The sequence below is a fragment of the Canis aureus genome, chromosome 10, assembly GCF_053574225.1.
Source record: "Canis aureus isolate CA01 chromosome 10, VMU_Caureus_v.1.0, whole genome shotgun sequence".
Classification (NCBI taxonomy): Eukaryota; Metazoa; Chordata; class Mammalia; order Carnivora; family Canidae; genus Canis; species Canis aureus.
In genome coordinates this window covers 65,217,364-65,242,685 of record NC_135620.1, presented here as the reverse complement: position 1 = coordinate 65,242,685, position 25,322 = coordinate 65,217,364, and the positions used below count along the sequence as shown (strand labels likewise).

Here is a 25,322-nt window from a genome sequence, read left to right as displayed (position 1 = left end):
AATGCCGTCCTGCTCCACGTCCAGCGAACCACGTCCTTCTTGTCCCATTTGAAAAGCCCAGCTAATGTGTCCCATCCGCACCCACACTTCAAATGGAGTCCTCACAGCCGGCTCCCCAGGATTGGTTTGGAGCCCTGATCACCCTCCATGCTCATTAGTGGTCTGTGCCTGTCATGTCCCCTCCCTGGAGGCGGAGCGTCCCCCTCAAAGCGAAGGCCGCCTCGTTCATCTCAGGCATCAGTGGAGGGTGGTTGATCTGAACTGCTTTGCAATCCGTCACCAGCCACCTGGTGCTGGCTGTGACTGGGGTGCCACTGCCTAATGAAAACACGCTAGAGACACTCTGTCTCTCTCATCGCATCTGCCCTGGCAGGTCCTCCGGGAGCAGAGAAAATCTTAGCGTGGACAAGCATATTACTGTAAGTGGCACATCAGAGACTTGTAATTAGGAGATAAACATCTGGAGCCCATGCATTGCAGCCGTTCTCGTCTATACCGGGAGCCCACCGACAGTCGCGGGGGACGGGCTTCAGGTCACAGGGCTGTCCGTCACTGCAGCTGTACGAGATCTGCACACCCGTCCACGGGAGTGTGGACAAGCCGGCAGCGAGCTCGTGTGTCACCTTCTCTTGGCATGAGCCCCAGACATGCGAGTTCCAGAAAGCTGGAGCTGCTGACTTAGGAAGAGGTCGAGGTGGCCAACTTAGCAAAGGGCCGTCCAACCAGGTAGGACACTGGGGAAATAATCTCAGCGCAGGGGTTCCTTTTTCCCTCGGGTTCGTGTGCCTCCACTGTGTGGCCATAAAACCCACTCGGTTTCAGGCAACACTTTACAACACTCTCTTCCACACGAGGGCCCGTTAAAAGGAGATGTGGGGAGCGGTGTGGCCAGTCACTCAGCAGATCAGCGGTGAGAGGCACAGATAGGATCCACGGCCAGACCAGTATGTATCTACGGCCTCTTGTTGACTTGGTTTGAAATGGGTGCAATAGTGATCACCTCCCGAAATTCCTTCCACCCTGAATGCTGGATTGTAACTTTTTGGGTTTTTTTGGCATAAGGATCTTTACAGATGCAATTAAGGTAAGGATCTCAAAATGAGATGATCCTGGATGCGGGTGGGCCTTCAACCCAGTGACAAGTGTCTTTATAAGAGACAAAAAAGGCAAAGACACACAGTGAAGATGGAAGCAGAGCCTGGAAGTGGAGTGTGGACAAGCCAAGGAAAAACACTGAAGAGTGCCAAGTAGGCGCCAGAAATTAGGACAGACACAAAAAAGCATTCTCAGAGCTTCCAGAAAGAACCAAACCCTGAAATATCTTGATTTTGGATTTCTGGCCTCCTGAACTGTGAACGAGTCCCCTGCTTTAGGACACCTAGTTTGTGGCGATTTCGTCCGACAGCCCTACGAAACTAGCGCACTAGACCCTGCTGCCAGTCGTGCGTGGCCGTCGAAAGCCCCTAACACCCGCAAACTATTAAAAATTGCTTTTCATTCCATGTCATTCTTGCAAGGAAATCAAATCCCCTGGGTGTCCTTTCCAGACCACCATCAAGGAGGCTACAGTCTAACAGAGAAGGTGGGTGAAGAACGTTCGGGTGGCCCAGGTGCCATCGGGAGAAAGCGCCACGTCATCGCGCTTAACCACTGAACAGTTGAGCAGGATCCGTAGCATTTCAACCCCGTGTTATAAATGAATCAAGCAAGACTCCAGAGCAGCTGATCTAGGACTGGAATCACGTGGGCCGAAAGCAAACGCTATGTCCTGTGGGACTGAGTTGATGCACTTTGACTCGGCTCCAAGGGTGTCCGGGCCAAGGGTCCACAGCCACCCCTGCACACAGAAGCCTAGACCCCGGCTTCTCAGAGGGCCTCAGCCTTGCTCATGCTGCCCCTCACTCCTCTCCCTGAATCTCTTCCCGTTCTCCTATAGTGGTTGCCTGGGTCATGGGCAAACCTCCCCTCCGCAGCATGAGTGCGGTGGAGACCCCAGGCTCCCCCCAAGAGTCTGAGGAGTCCAGTAACCTGGCACCGTTCAGTCCAGAGACGGGGTTTGACTTAGGGCTTCACACATGTTCGGCCCCATGCAAGGAAATGGCCGAGCCAGGCTTCCTGCAGAGCCAGGCCTAGATCTCACTTAGCCCCTCCGAGCCTCAATTTCCCCTTGTGTCAAATGGGGAAGAAATAACAGTCCTTGATTTGGACCGGGCTCAAATTTTGCTTCTGCCACTTACCACATAAGTCACTTTCCATCTCCGAGTCTCCCACACTCTGCATGGGGTCCGAGCACCAGGGAGAGACCATTCATTGACAGAGCAGATGAAAGCCACACACAGGGAGCTGTGCAGAGGTTAGTGGCTATTCTCAACAAATCGAGTTGTATTTGATTTGGACTATTTCTTCAGCTGCCACAATATTTTTGACAGCCCAGCATAGCACTTAAAAGTGTGGCTCCGGAGCCAGACCACCTGGGGTGAATTCCAGCTCTGCTATTTACTAGCAGTGTGGTCTTGGGCGAGTAACCTAATCTCCGCGTTCCTTAGTTTCCTCATCCATAAAGCTGGAAAGTGCTAGTGTGGATCTTCCTTGACTTACGATGGGGTTACATCCCGATAGACCCATTGCGAGTTGAAAATACTGTAGGTCAAAAATGCATTTAATACACCTAATCTGCTGAACGTCAGAGCTTATCCCAGCCTACTTTAAATGTGCTCAATACATGTCAGCCTGCAGTTGGGCAAAATCATTTCACACTCAGCCTATTTTATAATACAGTATTGACTATCTCACGTAATTTATTGAATACTGTCTTGAAAGTAATAAACAGAGTGGTTGTGTGGGCACAGAATGGTGGTTGAGTTTATCGGTTGTTTGCCCCTGTGATCTCATGGCTGGCAGGGAGCTGTGGCCACCACTGCCAAGCCTCAGGAGAGAGGATCACACTATATGTCATTAGCGTGGGGGAAATCAAAAATTCAAAGTATGGTTTCTACCGAATGTGTATCATTTTTGCATCATTGTATAGTCAAAAACCCATATATCAAACCGTCCTAAGTCGGGAACAATCTATACACACTTCATGGGGCTATCGTGAGGAATGAATGAGTTAATACAAATAAAGTGCTTGTTACAGGACCTGGTACTAGGGAACACTTAATGGATATTGGCTCTTTAACACTTAACATTTTTCAAAAAAAAAATATTCTTGTATTCCAACTACTTTGCGGTTATAGGAAATGACCCGGACCTCGCCATTCTGTTCTTCGGCTTATATCACTTCACATTTAGACTGGAACTAAGGACGGGATTCTATAAACTGTAGGTTGGAAACAAGAAGCCGAGGGGAGTCTCTGCATGAGAAGTGAGAATGGAAACCAGACAGGTGGCTTGGTATAGTGAAGTCTTTACCTTGAGCCAAAACTCTGACACAGCAGGCTGTGTGCTTTTGGGCCAGTCACTTCTTTTTTGTGAGATTCTGATTACTAATCCGTAAAATGCGCACCCAGGTATGTGATGTGCGTGCGTGAACTGGTGGGTGACAGGAGAGGTGGGGAGATACTGAGGTTGGACCACTCAGCTGATGATTCCTGCTGCCAGTGTGTCATCTCCATACGTAGCCTTGAACCTGTGTCAGAGACAACAACAGAGACTGTCCATTTCGAGGCAACATTAAGTCAAGGACCAAGCCGCAGGCTCTGGAGTCAAGCCAGGTAAGGCAGGGGCAGATCCGCTCAGGTCTGCAGAGTCAAGAAAGCCATGGACACAGCCAGGGCTTCTCAGGATCTATTGTGGAAGGCAGCAAGAGACAGGGAGTGGGGACACTACCCAAGCCATGCTCTTGTCAAGAGCAAAGGAGGACTCAGGGCAAACCATGAAGGTCACCAGTGTCAGAAGCTCAGAACCATACCAGGCCTGCTGCTTGTTGTGACAGCCATACAAACCCAACACTTTTCTGTAGGTCTAGGCTCTCTCAACCTTTCAAACAACCATCATTTATAGCCTCAAACCCCATGAGGGCCAATCTATGCAGGTACTGCTCGTTTCATTCCCTGGGTCCCCCAAACATGGCATGAAGAAGTGTCACAACCACACGACCAACTTGCAACATTGGAGTTGAAGAGTGTGGGTCATTTCAACTCCTGCTTTCTGTGTCTTCACGTGTCAAACCAGGAGGATGAATCAATCAATTGCTAAGCATCTTCCAGCTCTGGGACTCTACAATTTTAGTTTTTCACGTGAAACCTCAGTTTTCATGCCAAGAGCCCCAGCTCACACAAAATAAAACATTTTCCTATAGTTTTCTCTATAATTCTAAAGGGAAAGTAAGCTTTCGGGAGGTGCCCTTGACCTGAAACCCTGTACATTCACTTGGCCGCTTTGTTCATAAGGGAAGTGGCAAACACTTGTTTTACCTGAGGAACATGTGTTCCGGAATTGGAGGCTTGGCCTTGGGAAGTCTCCTGACCCTGCTCAAGATTCCGTCTGTCTTCAAACTTTTCACACCCCTTTGTGTCCCCGCCATGAAACATTTAAGAGCCAGTGTGGACATCAGTCTCTTAAGCATTTCCTAACACCGTGCTCCCAATGCGATCTTGACTTGGGTCTTCCCAAGCTTTCTGGTTTCTGACACCTGCTTCAAGTCCTCGTTGTTCCAAGGATCCTTTTGGACAGGCCTCCTGGGGTACCAGTCTTAACTTTTCAGACTTGGCTTAACCCCCAGCCCCCACCACACCCCCCAACTACACTAATTCCAGCAGCACCGGCCATTCTGCGGAAGACCTACTCACCCAAGGAACCCTCCCGCCCTCTCCCCTTCCCACCTCCCTGCTTCCCTCTCGGGGAAAGACTTTGGTAGTAACCTGGTGTCAGTCGGGCATGATACTACATTACCTGGCAAACGTACACAAGGGGGCTTCGTGAATGAAGAATAGCCACCTAAGCTTTCTGGGTTTGAGCACTGGCTCAGCACGGTGCAGAAGGTTGCCGGCGGGGCTGGATTCTACCATTGGGCCATTGGGAACCTGGAAGAAAGCAGTCCCCCTCCACCCTGCCGTCCTGGCCTGTGGAAAAAGCAGATTTCAGAATGTGCCAGCTCTTTGCCTCAGAGGGGTCACGATGCGGTTCCTCTTAATACAATGGGGAATTCAAAACATACAGTGCGGCATGAAATATCAATCCAGCCCAGACTCTGAGCGCTGTTGCATGTTGGGGAGGAAAGAGGGAAGTGGTGGGGGGTGTAATTTGTGTGGAGGAATGACAGATGTGGTTGATCCACTTTGGATTTATCTGCCCATCTGGACTTTCAAAAGAAAAGAAAGTGGTGTGGTAACAATTTCATAGCAAAGGCCACAGGCTGGTTAATCTTCAGGGATTTTTTTTTTTTTTTTTGAGCTAACTTCTGAAAACGTCGATTTGGCCTATTGATTTCATATTAATTGGCTCTGACTGGCTGGAGCATCGCCAGAGAAATCCGGGCGCGTCGCAGGCCACAGTTGTCAACCTCACCCTCTCTGGCGCTCTCCGGGCCGCGGGTGGCTGCGTGGCTTCTTCCATGGCACGTGGGCACTCTCCGAGGAAGCCCTCCTGGCTGGCCTCAGGGATCCCCAAGTGGAAGGAGAGTGGATGAGGAGGGAGAAAAATTAACCCTCAACGTGCATTATTAGCTCTCCCAGAAACTGAGCCCATTTCATGCAGGACGTGGGCCAAGTTGCTGAGCTCCAGGAAGAGAGGGGGTCAGCAGCAGGACAGGGGACGGGGTGGGGGGCGGGTAGAGAGACAAAGAGGACAGAGGCAGAGGGGGACTGGGAGGAAGAACAAGAAAAGGAAGAGAGAAAGAGAAAGTAAACACCAAGAGGTACGGGGAGATGGTGAGAGATGGAGACAGAAACTTAGAGACGGAAAGAGAATGTTAGAGACACACAGAGTCAGAAATAGAAAGGAGCCAAGGGAGACCCAAGTAGAGACACAGAGCGTGGGGAGCAAATAGGGTGGGCAGTAGCTCACACTCCCAGGATCACAGAACAAGAGAGATGCCAGATGGGGACACACAGTCACAGGGACAGAGACGGTGAGGGACGGGGGCTCGGCCTGTGCAGAGACTGAGAGAGAGAGAGCATGGAAGCTCTGGGAGGTGGCCAGAGCACAGAGGTGAGGGGGTGAAAGTAAAGGGAACTCCAACAGGGTCAGCTCAGCCCCAGAGAACCCCAGGAGCCCCGGAATTGGAGCCCCTGCAGCCCCCTGGCCCGCTCTGTGCTCTGTGGGGCAGTCGGGGTGGGGGTGCCCGCAGAACAGGTTCGTGTGCTGCGGGATGGAATGATGACTGAGTGCTGAAAAACTGAAAACAACACAGGCGAAAAAGTAGGGAGGAAGAAACCCCCAGGAATATTTGGGAATTCTGATTTCCTATTGCAGTTGCTTAGTGGTTTCCTGCTGTGTGTGCTGCTTGCGGCCTTAGGAAGCACATGGACTATGAGAAAAGCAGGTGTCAGGGAGGTTCTGCTGTGTGGTCTCCGAGTACTCTGGAGCGGAGGGGCCTTTCTTCTTGGGGGGCCAGGAGAAATGCAAGTGTCCTGAAAAACAATAAAAAAGGATTGACTTCTGAGCCTTCATAGCCTAATTCTCTTCCAATCACCCACCAGAGAGGGGGAAAGGTGGCCCGTCCATATCTCAGGGCCACGTTGTCACCTAAGTCAGGAAATGGGGTCATGCAGGCTTCTCCCCCCAGGTTACTCAGTAGGTCACTGGAGCCCCTCCTGCCTCCATGGCATGCTGCAGCCCTGACTATACTGTGCCAGGATATCACTCCCCCGGAATCTCTGTGGCTCCAGCCTGGGCTGTTTTCCTCAGACACCATTCTGACCACGTCACCTGAGGGCAAGAGTGCGTGCTATCCATCCCTCCGGCCCAGTTCCTAGCGCAGAGAAGGTCCTCAGTTTGTAGTTAATAAATAAAAGAAAACATCAGTGGTGACATCATAGATTATTTTCAGGATCTGTGCATCTGGCCCAGTTCCATTGGATCACAGCTGAATGAGCTTAGAAACAAATTGGGGCAAGATATCTCTGGTTTGTTGTAGCTCAGTGGGGATATGTCATTGCTCGGTGCATTCAGACCTGCCAGAGATGCCAGAGGTCTGTGCCTAGAGCCCCACCACCACCACCACCTCGGCAGATAAGATATTCATTTATCTGGGACTTTACCAATTAGACTAGAACAATAGATCAACAGGCTGACTTGAGAAAACCAAACCAAAAAAGAATTTATTGGAAAAGTGTAAGTTCGCAGGAAGGATTGACAGTACAGATAAACCCGGATCCAGGGCAGCCCTGTGGATCAAGGCTTCAGGAACCTGTGGATGGGCGCCTCACAGCTCAGACCCCAGGGTGAGCTAGCACTCATCGGTTCCCCTTGTGGAACTGTGTTCAGAAATCCTGCCAGAGAGTCTGAGTGATGGAGATGGGCCGGGGGTCTCTCCTTGGCCAAGAGAGGGGAGGAGCGCTTGATTAAAGTTTCTACCAAGGCTGACTCTCAGTCCCACAAATACAACATGACAAGAAGGAGCAGAAGTTTCCTAAGGAGCAATTTGAATGACGTTGAGAAAAAGGAGGGAAGGGGTCCTGGGGAGACAGCGACACCTGCTCTGGGAGTTCTGTGACCCTGCCCCATCCCCCTGGGGGGTGAGATCAAACCTCGTTGGGAGGTCATTCCTATGCAGCAGCAAGTGGGCAAGGATCACCCAGGCCTCAAGGCAGAAGGACAAAGAAGAATACGTGATAGGGGGGCTGGTTTTTTCTTTGCTTTGATTGTCTGGAAACCCTCATTCCATATAGACCAACATGCTTCCCTGCATCAAACTTACATGACTGGGTGATGGGCACTGAGGGGGGCACTTGGTGGGATGAGCACTGAGTGTTTATGCTAATTGTTGGCAAATTGAACTCCAATAAAAATTTAAAAAATTAAAAAATAAACTACAGGAGGGTATTTTTTAAAAAGTGGGTCCCAGCCATTCAACCAAGTGAGCTTACCCTTTGGTAACAGTGACAATGTTCCCAGGGCTGAGATGGATCAGGATGGGCAGGATTGAGTCCCTTAAAGTCTCAGTGAACACCCTCTGCTCCCGGCTCCCTACTAACTTGTCCCCAGCTCTTTCTCATAATGGAATATGCGGTGAATGGCCTGGCGATTCCATTGTGCTTCCCATTTACAATATTCCAAAGACTTAGTTGAAGAAAGCAAAACTTTCTGCATAGAGACCCAGATACCACTCCCAGTTATAAGCATCCAGTTTGAAACTTGGCCGATCTTTAGGCAGCACACCTGGGCCATTCTGGCTGCTGCCAGTGGCTCAAGGAATGCGCGTCTATTTTAGTACAGCCCACACAATAATTAAAAGGACGATTTGCTTCTACATAAAGAATCACAGAATGCAGCCCCAAACCACATAAAAGCTGTTTCTGCTCTCACTGCCGTTTGGCTGTCCCTGGCCACAGTCTGTCCTAGGAATAGTGGCTGCTTTGTCTGGTGGCTTCAGGAGGCAGCAAAGTGGTGGGAAAATCCCTGGGTCCTCTCCCTTACCTTGCCCCATCCTTCCCGTGGATCTACTGGGAACCATCGGTTTCCCACCCGCAGACTGGAAATAAGAGAATGAACCCTGCCTTTCTCGGGGTTGTGGGAGAGATCAAAATGAACAACGGTGTGTGCAATCACTTCAAACAAGGTAAACGCTTTGTACAAATCAACAACCGATGGCTTTGACTTCTGTAAACCTAACACTAGGATTTCTCCAGAAGTACACACAAAGAGTGGGGGGTGGGGGGGGGTGGAATTCAAAAGCCACCTTGGGAGGAGGAGAAAAGAATATAATTCCGAAAGCACCTGTGAGTTCCACAAAGTGTGAGTTCCACACTTGAATGCAACCTCAGGTGAGGGGCGTGTTGGTAAATATTGAACGACCAGCTCTCTCTGGAAGCAAAGGAAAGGTCTCGGTTGGAGCAGTGACCAATTTTCACGGGGTCAGTACCACTGGCCACAGCCAAAGTCAAGATACCAACATGGGAATTTGGCAATTCTCTCTGTCTCTGTCTCTTTTTGTCTTTGTCTCTCCCCCCCACCCCCACCCCTACTTTGGGCTGGCTCCAGCATACCACTATCTTAAGTCAATACCAACGTTGTCGGCCAACCCAGCAGCCTTTCCTATCTCTAGCCCTGCTCACCTGCTGCATTTCCAACAGGGCCCAAAGATTGACTAAAGCACAACAGGATACCCCCGGGGAGTAATCCTCCTCCCTCCTGGGGTGTGAGGGAGGCAGGAACAAGCCCCTTTCCCACAGTGGTGTTGACACCCAAGGGCCTTCCTGGGTGAAGGACTGCTGGGTCTCCAGGGACCAAGGCCCATGAGAACAAGGCTCCCAGGCCCAAGCTCAAGCTGACCCACTTGACCCCCTGGACCAGGAAGCAGGAGGATCACTCCATGTTTGCACGTGTCCTTGGCTCATTGCTTCCATCTGTCTTTACCAAGCACGTTGAGCACCCACCCTTCGCTGGCATTGTGGCTAGAGGAGCCCGTAGGTTACCATGCTTTCCCTCAAGTCGGGGGAACACAGCACTCCAGAATAGATTCACCCTGCTGGGGAGATCACTGAAGACATTCCAGTTTGGGCAGGGAAGGAAGAGCACCCCTACTGCGAATGAACAGCATGCGTAGAGCGTGGTGGAGCCCTTTACCCCGGAGGGAGCCAGTCGGTCACCTCCTGGATGCACACAGCAGCCCGGGGAAGCACATGCAGGGAGGACTCTCTCACTGTCCCTCTGCCGTCCTTGTCCCCACAGGCTGGAGGCCGGGCACCCCACAACCTGGAGTGAGAGAAGAGAAAACAAGAACTTGCTTCGCATGGTGGATGCTTCACCGACTGATGGTAAAACCATCGAGGGTTCGATTGGAACTTTTGTATCTGCTCTGGCTTCTTCCTGAAATGAAAAAACATGTTTCGGGTCCGTTCCTAATTGGCAAGGGGCAGCTTCCAGGTGTCTCTGGAGGATGCCTCTAGCTGCGGCGTCGGGGCCCACTTAGATATAGCCATAAGCTGGGCCTTCTTTCACAATTCCGACAAGCGAGAAGAGATTTCTAAATGTGCTAGCACACTTTTCACCAAGGTGGCTAAGCTGGAGGCAATTCCAAGTTCCAGCCTTCAGTGGGCTTTGGAGCTCGAAGTATGAGGCGAGTTTTGTTCTGCTTAGTTTTGACTTCCCTGTTGGTGGTATTTGAGAAGTGGGGATCTTGTGCAGCCTTCGGAGAGCACGGTGACGTCGCTGAGGCCAGGCCAAGGCCTGAGAAGCCACCTGCACCTGCCCAGTGAGAGCCAGACGCGCCCTCCGCCCCCCGCCAGAGCTACTCCTTCTCCCACGCCTAGCTCTTCTGCACTAGCTGTCACCGTTTATTGGTGACTGTGGAGTCGGGGCGCTAGGACATCTGTCTTCCTTATCGGTGTCCACCCAGCAAATCTCTCCTTGAGGATCTCCTCGGAGGCACTGGAGTGTTGTTGATTACCACCACCACCACCCCGCCCCCAGACCTGGCTTTCTAGGTGGGCCGTGACATCAGGACACAGGACAGCTGAGGGTCTCTCAGATCCAAATGGTGCCTCTGAAGGATCTGCTGACTGTCAGCAAACAACTCATCAGGCAGCTATTCGGGACTCCCCACAGGGATGGATTTTCTCTGTCTCTGTCTCTCTCTCTTTTGGCTTATGCATCACCCAGAGAGGCAGCCCAAATCCTCCAGTAGTTAGAACTGGAAAAAGACGTATTTTCCAGGGCCCCAGGAATTCCTGCTCATTGGTCTTACTGCAAAGAAGTCTGTGGTTTCAGGCATGAAAAGCTGGGGCTTAGCGAAGGAGCCCCCATCCACTCCACCACGCCAGAGATATATCCCAGGAAAGCCACTGGGTAGCTCCAAATGGGAGGGGATTTTAGTCCCAGATTCCAGCCAGGGCAGGAGTTACTGCACAGGAAAAACTCTTCCTGTCATGCAAATAAAGAGTGGCAGGGTCTATCAGTTTTCTGGAACTTTTGTCAACAAATAGATCTGGAACAGCTTGGTTGCTAACTATGGATTTGGGTAGAATAGAAACGGACAGTCATTCCTCACTGGCCTCCTGGTTGTGTCAATCCAGATTTTGGTGCTTTTCATCTTTCAAGAGGAATAATGACACACGCCCACTGAGCTACGGTTCCTGTCTCAACTGTGTTATTTGAGAGTTCAAGTCTACCAGCAGGCCTGTATGTAAATGAAACGCACAACTCCTGGCTTGAAGCATATAAAGCATCTTTGTCTGATTTTGTGCTTGGTTTGGTGAGAGGAGATAGCTTTGAAGTCCAATTCTGAACCTCAGTTTTCCATGGTGAAATGGGGATGTGCTAACAATTTTTTTCCTGTTATCCCAATAGCAGTTGAGGGAAGATTAAAGAAAATTAAGACAGTGAAGGTGTCTGTAAACTGTAAAGTGTTGTACGCGTTAAGGGCACATTAGCCTGGGAATCGAGCTCTCAGGACCAATGTGGCATTTATGAGTCAATGGAAAAGAGGTAGTGGTTTTGCTTTTTCTCCTCCAATAGGATAGGAGCACTGTCCAGGGACAGTGACGCCGTGAAGGACAAACTCCTGAGTGCATCTATAACATTGTGATTTATAATAAATATATACTTAGTCTTCATTTGCCCCCTCTGGCATAGAACTCCTAAAACCGTGGCAATTTCCTAATTGTTGAAAGCAATCAAGGTGTCTTTTATTATGCTAATGAAGTGACTTCTGGACCTGCCCTAAGGATGGGAGCTGATCACCAGAGGAACCCACTGTGTGATTAGAGGGTTGGAACTTTGAGTCCCACTTTCCCTGGACCTCTGGGGAGTGAGGGACTGGAGATTGGGTCCAATCACCTGTCACCTGTTGATGGTGATTTAATGAATCATGCCTACACACGAGCTTTCAGAAGAACCCCAAAGGAGAGGGTTCGGAGAGCATCCTGGTTGGTGAACACATGAAGGTGGGGAGAGACTGGTGTGCTCTGAGAGGCCGTGGAAGTTCCGTGCCCCTTCCCACACACCTTATCCTACACATCTCTTCATCTGACTGTTCCTGAGTTATTTCCTTTTGTAATAAAACGTAATCTAGTAAGTAAGATGTTTCTCTGAGTTCGTCCAGCCGCTTTAGCAAATAATTTGAATTCAAGGAGGGGGATCTTGGAACCAGTCAGTCAGAAGTACAAGTAACAATCTGGACTTCCAGTTGGTGTTTGAGTGGCGAGGAGCATTCTTGTAGGACCGAGCCCCTCACCTGGGGTGATGCTATCTCCTGGTAGACGGTGTCAGAATTGAGTTGAACTACAGGACATCCATCGGGTGTCAGATTTTGCTTAGTACGGGGAGAAAGCCACACACTGGAATTGGGAGCAGAAGTGTAGCATCTCAGGGAGATTTTACATATAAGGTATGTGGCCGGATACCAGAGGCTTGATGCCCACAGGAGATTGGAATGGCGAGAGCTATTGAACAGTTGTGCCCCAGAACTCATCCTTGTGGCAGAGATATTCAAACACTGGTCTCTGGCAAGCTCCCGGCGAGATGGTGTTGAGTAAAGCATTCTGGCAAATGCCAGGCAGGATCCCTTGTTATAGGCTGGAACTCAAAGGCAGAAGGGTCAGCAGGCTGCATGAGTGCCCAGTGCAAAGGGGATCTGGGCTGGGGCGCAGCTAAAAATACTGCAAGATTACATTCTAAAAGAAGGACCACTCCAGCAAGCCCCTCTGTTACAGAGCAAGAGGGGGTGTGCTCTTACAAGTCTACGGCCATTTGCAATGACTTGGATGGAGCTAGGAGGTATTATACTGAGCAAAATAAGTCAGTCAGAAAAAGACAAGTATCGGGTGACTTCATGCATGGGTGGAATTTAAGAAACAAAACAGATGAACATAGGAGAAGGGAAGGAAAAATAAAATAAGACGAAATCAGAGAGGGAAATAAACCATAAGAGACTCTTAACTCTAGGAAAGAAGCTGAGGGTTACTGATGGGGAGGCGGGTGGGGGGACGAGGTAACTGGGTGATGGGCATTAAGGAGGGCACTTGATGGAATGAGCACTGAGTGTGATATGCAACTGATGAATCACTAAATTCTACCCCCGAAACTAATAACAATAGTATATGCTAACTAAATTGAATTTAAATAAAAAATTTAGAAAAAAAATCATAGATACAAAAAAGGGTAGGGACAGTGTGTCCAAGTCTGGGCATCAGCTTCTCAGGAAAGGTGTAGGGCAGTGCTGGGAAGCTCCCTTGGGGACGTGATGAGTAACAGAGTTTGCGCACAGGTCTGGCTGGAGGGAGGCACTGGGATCATCAGAGGACAGCATGCTTGTTTCCCCACAGATGTCCTACCTGGATTTCTGGGGAAGGAAATATGGGAAAGCCAGATAAGAATTCCAATGTCCTGAGCACCTACTATGTGTCAGGCTGGGCCAGTGGCTTCCCGTATTTGATGTCATTTAATTCCTCCTAAAGCTCTGTGGGAGACGTATTAAATCACAATTTAGAGATGAAGTTCCAAAGCTCAGAAAGACTGAAAAACTTCCTCAAATTACTGAAGGAGGGAGAACAAACTAGTCTGTGTTCCTGACTCCAAAGGCATGATTTTTCTCCGTGAAGGTGAGAGAGCTCTCACAAGCTTAGAGAGGTGGTTTCCTAATCAATCTTAATGGCTGGAATCACCCAGGGAGCAGGACATTTGAAAAATAATCATAACCAGCCCCACTCCTAACCGGTCTGTTCTCATGGATCTGGGATGGGTCCTGGGCACCGAAATACCTTAAAATCTCTAGATGAGTCTAAGATGGAACCTGTTTATTTTGTTGTTGTTGTGTTACAGCATTCCCATAGAGTTCCTAGTTCATCTGCAGCTAGCATAAAGTCTGCTTCTAGAAGGATTCATTCATTCATTTATCCACTTACTCACTGGGGAGAGCACTGAGCAGACAAGGGTGAGGAGCAAGTAGAAGACGCTTGACCTGTGGTAGTCTGTCCGCACATGTGGTGTGACGGGCGTCCAAATGGGATCTCTACTGGGGCCCAGTGGAAGACAAAATAATACTGCTTCTTTCAAAACGATCTAACAACGTTGCAATATATATCTGCCAACATTTTGGCCTTTAAGAGTTAAGTGCACAGCGGCGTGCACGCACACACATGCCAACTGACTGAATGACAGGAAGTGTGGACAAAGGAAGAAGTTCCTGATTCTTGTCAAAAAGCAGGAAGGACAGAGGTGCTGGGAGTTGTGAAATAAGGAGCGCAGATTTCACTGGAAATATGTGCAGGAGATTTGCCCACCCTTGAGAAATCTCTCTCTGGCCCTGGTTCACTTTCCTCAACTGCCTTCTTTCCCCTTAGCCTTTTTTAGTTTCCGCTCTGTTCCCGTGTTGCTGAGTCTCCACCATGAGCCATAAGTGCCCAGACAGAGTGCGGACACACAACGGAAGCTGAGTTCTGTTTCTGGCCCCTGTGCTCCCAAAGCCTGACTTCTGGTGCTCTCCCACCCGTCTACACTCCACGGGGCCTCCACCCCTGCCCTTCAGTGTGTTGAGTTTGGGGTGGCAGTGGGAGCCTGGATTTGAATCCTTTGGTCCTGTGGTGTTGTGTTGGCCCGAGTGAGTCATTTGCCTTCTCTAGGATTTGGTTTCAGAGAGATCATGATAGTCACTCTCTTGTAGGATGGTTTCAAAGTTTAGAGCTAACACATGTAGGGCCCTGAGACGTGAACCTGGCTCACATTAGGTGCCCAGCCATCGTGACCATGACCGTAATCATGTTGTGGCTGCTGTTTGTCACCACAGGTGCTGTCACCCAGCGCCTGCTTCCCTCCAGGCCTCCTCCCATCTTTCCCCTCACATACAATTGGCATTCCAGCACGTGGACCTACTTGCAGTTACTGGAAGTTACCAGTAACTCCATACTCTCGTAGGCCTCTGGGCGATCGCTCAGGCTTCCATTTTTGGTAAACCTCCTCCACCTTTTTGTAGGTTTCCTGCGATTGTCACAAATTACCACAAGCTTGGTGGGTGGAAAAAACACACATTTATTACCTTACACGTTTGGAGGTCAGAAGTCCAACACAGAGCTGCGTTCCTTTCCAGGGCTCTCGTGTACAATCCCTTTCCTCACCTTTCCTAGGCAGTCTTCATCCCTTGGCTCGTGGCCCCTTCCTCCATCTTCAAAGGCAGCAACAGTGACTCTGTGTTCTCCCACCACATCCCTCTGACCATATGTCTGTCTCTGCATCTCCCCCAGAACTTAGCAAGGAAAGGAAGGTTCTCTATTTTTAAGGACTCCTGTGACGAAATGGGGCTCACCTGGATAATCCAGGGCACTCTCCCCACCTGAAGGCCTTAATCTTAGTCACATGTGCAAAGTCCCTTTTCTTCTGCATGAGGCTAAGGTTGAGGACATGGACATCTTTTGGGGAGGAGCACAATATTCTGCTTCCTACATCTATTAAATTCTTGCCTTTTCAAAACTCATCTTAGACATCACTTCTCTGAGCATTTTCCGATTCCTCGGGCAGAATAAGGCATTTGTTTGTGCTCCCAGGACTTTGAAAATATGCTTCTTTTGTATGCTTGACCACAATATTTTGCAGTAATTGGCTTAGATAATTGCTGATCCCACAAAATTTTAAGAGCTGAGACTGGATTTTGTTCACATTTTTCTGTTCCCAGTGCCTGATATGAGCCTCAGCACTGCTTGTTAAATAAATGAAACTTCCATCTTAAGACCTAGTGTCTCTGCCAATAGAAATACCACCCAAAACTCGAGGAAAAGATCTGGTTTCATATTTAATGATAATAACTAATAAGCTTTCTGCATCCGAGTTTTCATAGTCATCTCTGTTGTTTTCATTTTTATTACAACCCTACAACGAAGGCAAATAGGTTGTCACTTAGTAATTGAGAAGAATGAAACTCAGAGAGGTTAAATACCTTGTCCAAAGTCATTCACAGAGTTATTCATTGGCAAAGTGGAGAATCTTCAGAGCTGAATTATAAACCACATCAATTTATTTATTTATTTTTAGCCAGAAAAGCAGTATGATGATGACGAAGTGTTCATCCTGGAAAAAAACTTTCAAATTGGAGCCTTTAATGGCTAAAGAGCCATTAATTTGGAGCAGATGGTGGGGGGGCAAAAAAAAAAATTTTTTTACCTGAAAGGGACACCTGGGGGACTCAGTTAAGTGTCTGACTCTTGGTTTCAGCTCAGGTCATGATTTAAGGGTCCTGAGATAGAGACCTGCATCGGGCTCTGTGCCCAGTGCAGAGTCTGCTTGAGAGTCTCTCCCTCTCCCTCTGCCCTCTCCCCCATCTAAATAAATAAATAAATAAATAAATAAATAAATAATATTTTAAAAAGTTAGCTGAAAGAGTACAAACTTACAATAATCACAAAAATAATGGGTCTATTTCATAGAGGTCTATGAATAAAAATATTTCACAATGCTATATAATTATATTACAGAATAATGTGGAGTTCTAGCACAGGCAATCCAGACATACGTCCTACTCTAGTAGAAGTCATAGGAGACTCCTAACTCTGGGAAACAAACAAGGGGTGGTGGAAAGGGAGGTGGGTGGGGGGGGGTGGGGGTGACTGGGTGACGGGCAATGAGGGGGTCACTTCATGGGATGAACACTGGGTGTTATGCTATATATGGGCAAATTGAACTCCAATTAAAAAAGAAAAAAAAAAGAAGTCATAGGAGAAATGAGAAGCTCAAATGCTCCCAAGTGTCCCCAGCACGAGGTAGTGTGACATGCCATCAAGAGGCATGATGTGGGTCTGTGGGGGCTGAAATGAGTATGCAAGTCTAGCTGCCGGAACTAGAACACATGTTATAAAGAGTCTTTCATGTAGCAGCTTAATGGATGGTTAAGAATCGAAAGCGAGTAAATTTCCTCTTGTATAATTGTTTGGAAATAGTTCCTTTGGCCATTCAAAAAACTTCTTCCCCCAATCAGGTGAAAGATCAACCAAATGGGGGATCCCCAGGTGGCTCAGCGGTTTAGCACTGCCTTCAGCCCAGGACGTGATCCTGGAGACCTGGGATCGAGTCCCACGTCGGGCTCCCTGCATGGAGCCTGCTTCTCCCTCTGCCTGTCTCTGCCTCTCTCTCTCTGCATGTGTGTGTCTCTCATAAATAAATAAAATCTTTAAAAAAAAAATCAACCGAATAATTGTGCTTGCTATCACGTATTTGCTGATTGATACTTCTTTCTCATAAAGCAAAATACAATCTTCAGTCACCGTCTGCACTGTGAAATTCCAAATCAATGGCTCTCAAGTGAATGCAGCGTCACAAGCATTGTTGCCTTCATGGTCTAAAAGCTCTTTCCCAAACAGGTAGAAGTTCAGTGATCACCTCCGTGTTCTTAACAGAAAACCGTAACTGGGCCTGGAGATGAATATTCTGAAAACTCATGTTGCAGTGTATACGGAGGATGTTTGTTGAAAGACTAAACATTTCCAACCCATCAAATATATCGACGCTGGCAAGTGAAGATGGGCTCTTATGTAAGAAAGGAATGAAGCCCTGGAGCTATCCCATTTCTCAACCATGCTGACCATAACGATGGCAAACTCAATAAAGAGTAGAGCAGGGACACCTGGGTGGCTCGGCAGCTCGGCGGTTGAGCGTTTGCCTTTGGCTCAGGACTTGATCCTGGAGTCCTGGGATCGAGTCCCCTATTGGGCTCCTTGCATGGAGCCTGCCTCTCTCTCTGCCTCTCTTTCTGTGTCTCTCGTGAATAAATAAATAAAATCTTTTAAAAATAAAAATAAAGGGTAGAGCAGGGGAAGCGATCATATGTGCCGATAAAGCCCCCTGACTCCCTCTCTCTTTGCAGCACACACAGGACCAAACTAGTCCTCTGAGCTCATTCACTTTCATGGATCTTATCCTTCTCCATGCCCATCAAGACCCTTCTCAAACGTCACATCCTCCATGAAGCTTTCTTGGTATCCTCTGCAAAATGAAATGCCTTTCCTTTTGTGTTCTCATAGCCCTGAGTTCCTTTCAATCCATCGTTAGCTCTTTTTCCTCACTAGACCAATTTTCTCAAAGGCCAAATGCCCTTTTCATTTTTCATATCTGCTGCTGGTAACAGTAGGTCATGACATATAAAAGGTGTTTAATAAATGCTCGCTCAAATAAATCATATTATAGTTCAACATCATCATTCTAAAGGCCTACCCAGAAACCCACTTACCTTTGATGACTGTCTGCATAAATCCAAATACACACATACATCGCCTACTGTCAGGAATTTCTGAAACTGGAAAGTTATAATTAATGAGACCCAGATACACAATATATGAAACATGAAGGATGAACAATCTTGAAGTCAAGGAGGTACCACCACACCCCTCTCCACTTTATTGAGATGAAGCTGCTCCTTGTGGCCACATTTGGGTCATATCTATAATTTTTACCAGTGTACTTTATATTTTATGATTCAGTTATCTTTGTAATAAAAGAGTTTGCAATTACACAGTGACTCCTGCCTCACTAAATCAGAATTGGGCTGGATGCCAGGAATTCATTTTTTGGTTGCTTTCTTGAAACTCAAACCATTTTCCCAAAGAGACTTTTTAAACGTGTAGCTTCCCAAACTTTCCTGTGAAAATCTATTTAACTCCTTTATCCTCACCAATGCTTTTAGGAATATAAGTTCAGTGTTACTGAGTGGCTGATGGAAATATGCTTGCTAATGTAGAAATAGTAGCTGGATAGAGAAAGAAGCAGGGATGGAGCGGGTTTATTCTTTGACTTAATTCAAATGTCAATTCTTCTAAGAAGTATTTCCTCATATTCCCATACCCAGGATGGGTTATGGATCTTATTAGTTGATTCCTTCAGTGTCTTGGGCTTGTTTTTCTCATAAGCCTATGATCCTCGGGTGCTGTATCCCCAGGGCCAAGAACAGAAGGTTCTGAATGAATGAATGACCAATTCTGGGCACCAGTGACTTGTAAATCCTCCTCTTGTTTAGTTACTCTTTGGTAAGATGCTATAGGAACCAGCGGAGGCCAGTCTAAGTCAAACATGGAATTTACTATAATGAGGGAATTGCTCAGATCTCCAATTGGATGTGCTCTTGAGAGACTCCAGGCAACAGGCTAGATCCCTAAACAGCCTCTTAAGTCAGTAACTTTTGGGTGACTCTTAACCATTTTATTTAGTCCTTGTGTGACTCTGCTTAAGTTTCAAATACCAGGATTGGCTTCAAGGGGTTTAGGAGAGGTTGGGGGAATGATGAAGGAAAAGTAGTTCCCCAAATAAAAAAAAAGGAGATCGGGAAAGGAATGGTAAGTAGGAGAAAACAAAGCAGGATTTTGCACCAGCTTATTTTCCTGAGAAAGTATATCCCACTGTTCTATTTATAGAGACTTTAGATCCTGGAGGTCACCTGCAAGGTTATGCTTCAGTTTTTCATACAGTATCTCCAACCAAGATAAGAGTTCTCCGGTAACAGGGATTGCCTTTCTTAAGCCAATCAGTCCAGCTTAATTTTTCCTCCAGAATCCTTTGGCTGTTGAGAAAAAATTATCTATCTATCTATCTATCTATCTATCTATCTATCTATCTATCCAGCTATCCACCCATCTATCCTTCATCTATCTGTTCCTTTTATTGAGTTGAAATCTGCCTCCTGGAAGCCTCTGCCCATTTCAACCCCTCTCCCCATCCCAGGACAAATTAGCTACCTCTTCCAGAGGGCAATCCCTGAGCCTTGACTTGGTGCCTTTAAAACTACGTGACCCATATATCCCACCACATGGCACTACTGGTATATTGCCCCTCACTAGGCAGGACTCACATTACTGCGTACACATACCCCTCCACTTTTGGCCTTTTGGTGGTTTCTAAGGTTTGTACCTGTATCTCTCCCTGGTTCTGCCCACCCTTGAATGGTTCGTGTACTTCAGCCCACCTCTCCGAGCTCCTGCTTCCAGAGCACCATCCTCACCAAGTGTTCTCATTCTCTCTTGCATCAAGGGTGTCAGCTTTGCCATTAGGCAGATCTTGTTCCAATCTGGCTCCAAGGCTTACTCTTCATATTTCCAGAGAGCAAATGCTTCAACTCTCTTGATCTGTAATATGACATAATGCATACATTTAGCAGGCTGCTTATGAATTGTATGGAATAATGGGTTTAAGAAAATTGTTATAATACTTTGAAAGTAGGTGATTAACAGATAGTAGCTGTTACAATGGTCTTTTTAAATATTGATTTTATCATTTACAAAATTATTGAAGTTATACTTTATCCGGTTATATATGTGTGTATAAACTCCTGAAAGATTCTCTCCTAGAATGGTATTGGTAGGCCAAGGAGTTCACACATTTTCCATTTTAGTAAATCTTAATAAATTACTATTATTGAAAATAAGCATTATCAATTATAATCATGTTCATAGTATATAAGACTTGCTACTTCTCCATACCCTTATTTTTTTTAAAGATTTTATTTATTTATTCATGAGAGACACACACACACACACAGAGAGAGAGAGAGAGAGAGAGAGAGAGAGGCAGAGACACAGGCAGAGGGAGAAGCAGGGTCCATGCAGGGAGCCTGACGTGGGACTCGATCCCAGGTCTCCAGGATCATGCCCTGGGTTGAAGACGGTGCTAAACCGCTGAGCCACTCGGGCTGCTCTCCATACCCTTACGATAACTTAATGTTATTAGTCTTTTTTGTGTGTTTTATAAACTGCATGAGCTTCAAAAGGGATGTGATAGATGACTTTCTGTTTTGCTGATTACTAATAAGGATCACTATATTTTCCTGTGTTCAATAGCTATTTGTATCTTCTTTGTATCTTCTAGTCTATGAACTGCCTCCATATGTCATTTACCTATTATGTTGATTAGAACATTTTAATTTATTGAACTGTTGAAGCTCTTTACATATTACTCATACTAACACTTTGTGTCCTACATAACAAATACTTCTTCCCAGTATGTTTTCTTTTATTCTTGTTCAGGTTCTTTTTCCAATGAAAAATGTTTTAATTTAAATAGATATATTTATTGCTTTTTGTTCTTTTTTTCCTTTTGTTTTTTTGGTGCTTATTGAAGGCTAACCTATCCCAAGAATATATTTTCTTAAATAGTATTATAGTGGTTTTTAAATATTTGGGTTTTTAATCCATCTGAATTTATTTTTTAAGTGATATAAAGTGCTGTACATATTTAACAGTCAGTTGCTGACTTAACATGTCCCTTTTATGATATACTAAATTCACACTAAATTATATCCTTGAGTTAATTTCTGGGTTCTCTATTCTCTTCCCCTGAGTTAAATAGATGTTCTTGCATCAATACTAAAAACTATTTTAATTACTATAGCACATGTGATACGTTGTATAACAATGTTACATATTATATATTTCACATGTAATCCACATACATGCACACAGATTCAAATTTGGGGGTACTGAGAGAAGGCTATGTGATTTCAGAGGTAAAATGATTAATTTGTAATTTGGGAAATCAGAGAACAATTTGATGAGGAGGTGGCCTTTGAGCTGTACTTGAGGTAGGGTTGATCACGACTGACAAATCAAAGTGCATTCCAAGAAAAAGGAATTGCTTTAGCCAAATGACAGAGGCAAGAAAATACAGGTTATGACCCATCCATCACCAACCCGTAAGAATAAGTATTGTAGTTTGGTCAGAATATAAAAAATGTTTGGAAAGGAGAGATGTTGGAAATAAAGTTGAGAGAGGTGGTTTGGGGCAACACAGAGACGCCCCAAAGGTCAGGCTAGACAGGATGGACCATCTTGATTCTGGGTATAGGAAGGAGCCCTGGAAGGCATGACCTGACCTGGTTTTAGAAAGATGATGGGTGGAGATTTGATTCCAAGAAGCCAGACAGGGAGACAGGGAGAGCGATCAAGTAAGTCACTATTGCAGAGATTTGAGATTTTCTGCAGAAGATGACAGGCCTAAAGGAGTGGTAGTCAAAGAAACATTTCAGGATTATTTTAGTCAGCATTTTCTATTTCGTTCCTAATACATTATATTCCAAGGAATTTATTGGGGATTGCAGAGCCAAATGTCGTATATTTAAGCAACAAACAAAGAACAAAAGGCAACTTTCCCACTTTTTTCTCCCCTGAGAAACCTCCAAGGTACCTCAAGTACTACATTTTGTGCAATCTGAGTGTTTTTGTAAGAGACTGTCTTTTAGAAGAGCACTTCTGGCCACAGCCTCTATCTTATTCAGATTTCTCAACCTTGGCACAATTGACATATGGGGCCAGATAGTTTGTTGTGGAGACTGTTGTATGCATTGACGTTCAGTAGCATCCCTGTCCTCTATCCACTAGATGCCAGTAGCATCCCCAAGCCACTTGTGACATCAAAAAACATCTTCAGATATTGCTAAATGTCCCCTGAGAATCCCTTATCTAGTGGGCCCTTGAGCCAAGTTCTCTCTGGGTGGACTGGTGGCAGGCCCAAGACATTAGTGATGCTGAGATGGTTGGCAACACTCGGGCTTTAGTGTTGGGCACCAACCCAACCCTGCTACTTAGTAGCTTTAGATCCTTGGACAAATCACATGCAAGCTCACTGAGTTTCAGTCTCCTTGCCAAGAAAATGAAGGTAATACTAACTACTTCACAGGATTGTTTTGGAGATTAGATGAGATGACGTGTGCGTAAAGAGACAAATGCAGTGCTTGGCACGCTACAGCTGTTCAATAAATATGTGCTGACTCAGATGCAATTATCCTCATCGCTCCAATGTAGTTTTTCTCCATACAAAGGGAGACTTTTATCTTTGTTGGAAAATGCTTTAAAATGCCCATGCTTTGGCTCAACCTAAATTCTGGGTTTTAGCATCTCGCTCTTTCTTTATACAAGGCACCTGAAGAATGTTAAGCGATAGCCAATAACCTCGGGTACAAGCCCATCACCAGTCCACTTGAGAGAGCTGCCGCCATGTCAACATCTGAAACAATATTGTTCTGAGAACTGTCACAGCAACCCAGCATAAACCCTTGCCCTGGTTGGGTTGCTGTGGCAGTTCCATCACAATTAGAGCCTCTAGAGTATTAAGGATAAGAGTGTGAAGAGCTGAAAACAGGGGGCCTTCCTTCATTCTATCCATGAAGATTCCAGATGGCAATTTCCTGTGAAGTGCTATGTCTATAACTCTTTTTCCATCATTTTCTCTTCCTTCTACCTCTTTTTTCTTTCTTTACTAAGGGTTGATTCTCTCTGCTTAACCTTTACTCTTTTCCTCTCACCCTCTACAGGAAATTTGGCATTTTTATGATGAGTTCCATTCCCTGCTTTCCTTTCACCTCCACTGCGCATCAATGTCTTCTTCTCCACCTCTCAGCACCTCCCTCTTAACTTCTGATTACATATGTAACATCCATTTATTTTTCTTTAGACATTACGCTCCCTACTTATAATTTTCAAAGCAGAGGACTCGATCGTTAAATTAAACTGCTTTTTTTTTTTGTATTTTACTCATGTTTTAATAATATGTAAATTTTAAAATCTTCCTGACCCCTGGGGAGAAAGGTTTCCAGCACTTCAACACGATTCTCCAACTTCATGTCTTCCCCTCATCAGTGCTCTCATGGAAATCTGTTGGGATTGTGCTAAGTTTTTCTTAGCAGCTGGTTTAGGCAGAGCTGGGGGGGATTCATGTGCAAGTATGGGAAAAACACTGGGTATTTAGATAGCGCTGTTGTTTCAAGGATCTCTGGAGAGACTGGTTACGCTTAACAAGACCAGAAATGGAATCATTAACACTCACCTCAGCAGGATTCCTGCTAAAAGAGAAACAGTCACCACGACCACCCTCAACACAACCAGCCTTCCCTTCTACTTCCTCATTCCTTGTGGTCCCTCTCCAAACATGGCAGGACCCTTTGTCTCCTTGACAACTGTCCTGCAGCTCCTGACAGATGGGGTGCTGGAAACTGAGGGCTGATAATTATCTTGGACAGGAGCCCAGGAAAACCACCTTTTGCACATAGTAGGCACTCATTATGGAATTGAATGGAGGCCACAGTTGCCCCATACCTGGGGGTGGAATTTGTATCTTAAAACAACTCCCCATGATTTAATCTTTAGTACCTTGTATAACATGTATACACACCAAATAAACACAACACAGAAGGATTTCAAAGAGGCACTGACTGGTGTTTGCTTTCTCGTAGGTTGATCAAACAAGGGTGGAAAATAAGCCAGGGCAATGGTTTAGTAAAGCTTTCTCTGGAAAGTGCCCACCAGTTTCTTGGGAAACTACTGGTCTGGGCCAGGGCCAAGATTTGGGTGTTTTCATGAAGACACCCTCAAACCTTATAGGAGAAGAAACCCAAAACACAACCAACTGAACGGGCACACACAGGTGAACTCTTACTCTGTTTTTGGAATCCAGGCTACATATCACGCTGTCTGTGAGTCCTTCTTTATTGCTCAGAGAAGGCCTCTTTACTTCCTCCTCTTTGATGTCACAGCATTTCCTATGCACCTTGTTTATTTCTCTTAGTATCCTGCATTGTAATGATCCCTTTTCTTATCTCTCTCCATTCCTTGAAGGCAAAGACAAAACGTTTATTCTTCTCTGTATCTATACAGAGTCTAGCATAGCATGAAGTCCAGCCCAAAGGCTGATTTAAAAAAAAAAAAAAAGTCCCTATGGAGGGTCAAATCCTATCCACTCTTTTTGTAAATAAAGTTTTATTGATAGGCAACCATGCTCACTTGTTTACATTTATCTATGGCTGCTTTCCTGCTACACTGGCCAAACTGAGTAGTTACAATAGAGAACATATGACCCTCAAGACCTAAACTACTCGCTATCTGGCCCTTGACAGAAAATGTTTACCAGTCCCTGTGCTAGGACACCCCGCCAGTTTAACAAAGTCAGCCAAAATGATGCCATGAGAATGTTAACTAGAATTAGGGAGCCCAGGCTGTCACTGAAATGAGAGAGTCCACTCTGTCTTCTCTCATAAAGACCTTATCTTTTGCTTCAAAAACCTGGAACTCAGATGAGTCCTTTTTCCACATTTGGTTTTTATTCTCATTCACTCCTCCAGGGTGTTTCTCCAATATTTTTTTCTTTCATTCCAGTAATGGAATATGATTTATCCACTAACTATGCTTTTTTGAAGCATGTTTTATATCATAGTAAATAATACTAATAACACCAAGTGAAAAAAGCAAAATAAGCAAATTCAC

The 25,322-nt window shown here is 46.2% G+C and overlaps 1 long non-coding RNA gene across 4 annotated transcripts in view; it reads right to left on the bottom strand.

Moving 5' to 3' along the window:
* Positions 1-16,647: 16,647 nt before the first annotated feature.
* The window catches only part of LOC144322611 (uncharacterized), a 35,274-nt gene continuing 26,599 nt past the window's right edge, over positions 16,648-25,322 (bottom strand). For 2 of the 4 annotated variants that reach the window (XR_013388267.1, XR_013388264.1), the window contains 2 exons: positions 20,039-20,198; positions 18,443-19,636 (listed from right to left, as the gene is read on the bottom strand). This is a non-coding gene — a long non-coding RNA (uncharacterized LOC144322611). Of the gene's footprint in view, positions 18,380-18,442; positions 19,637-20,038; positions 20,199-25,322 lie in introns of those variants that run through there. The other 2 variants (XR_013388266.1, XR_013388268.1) reach the window with 2 other exon arrangements.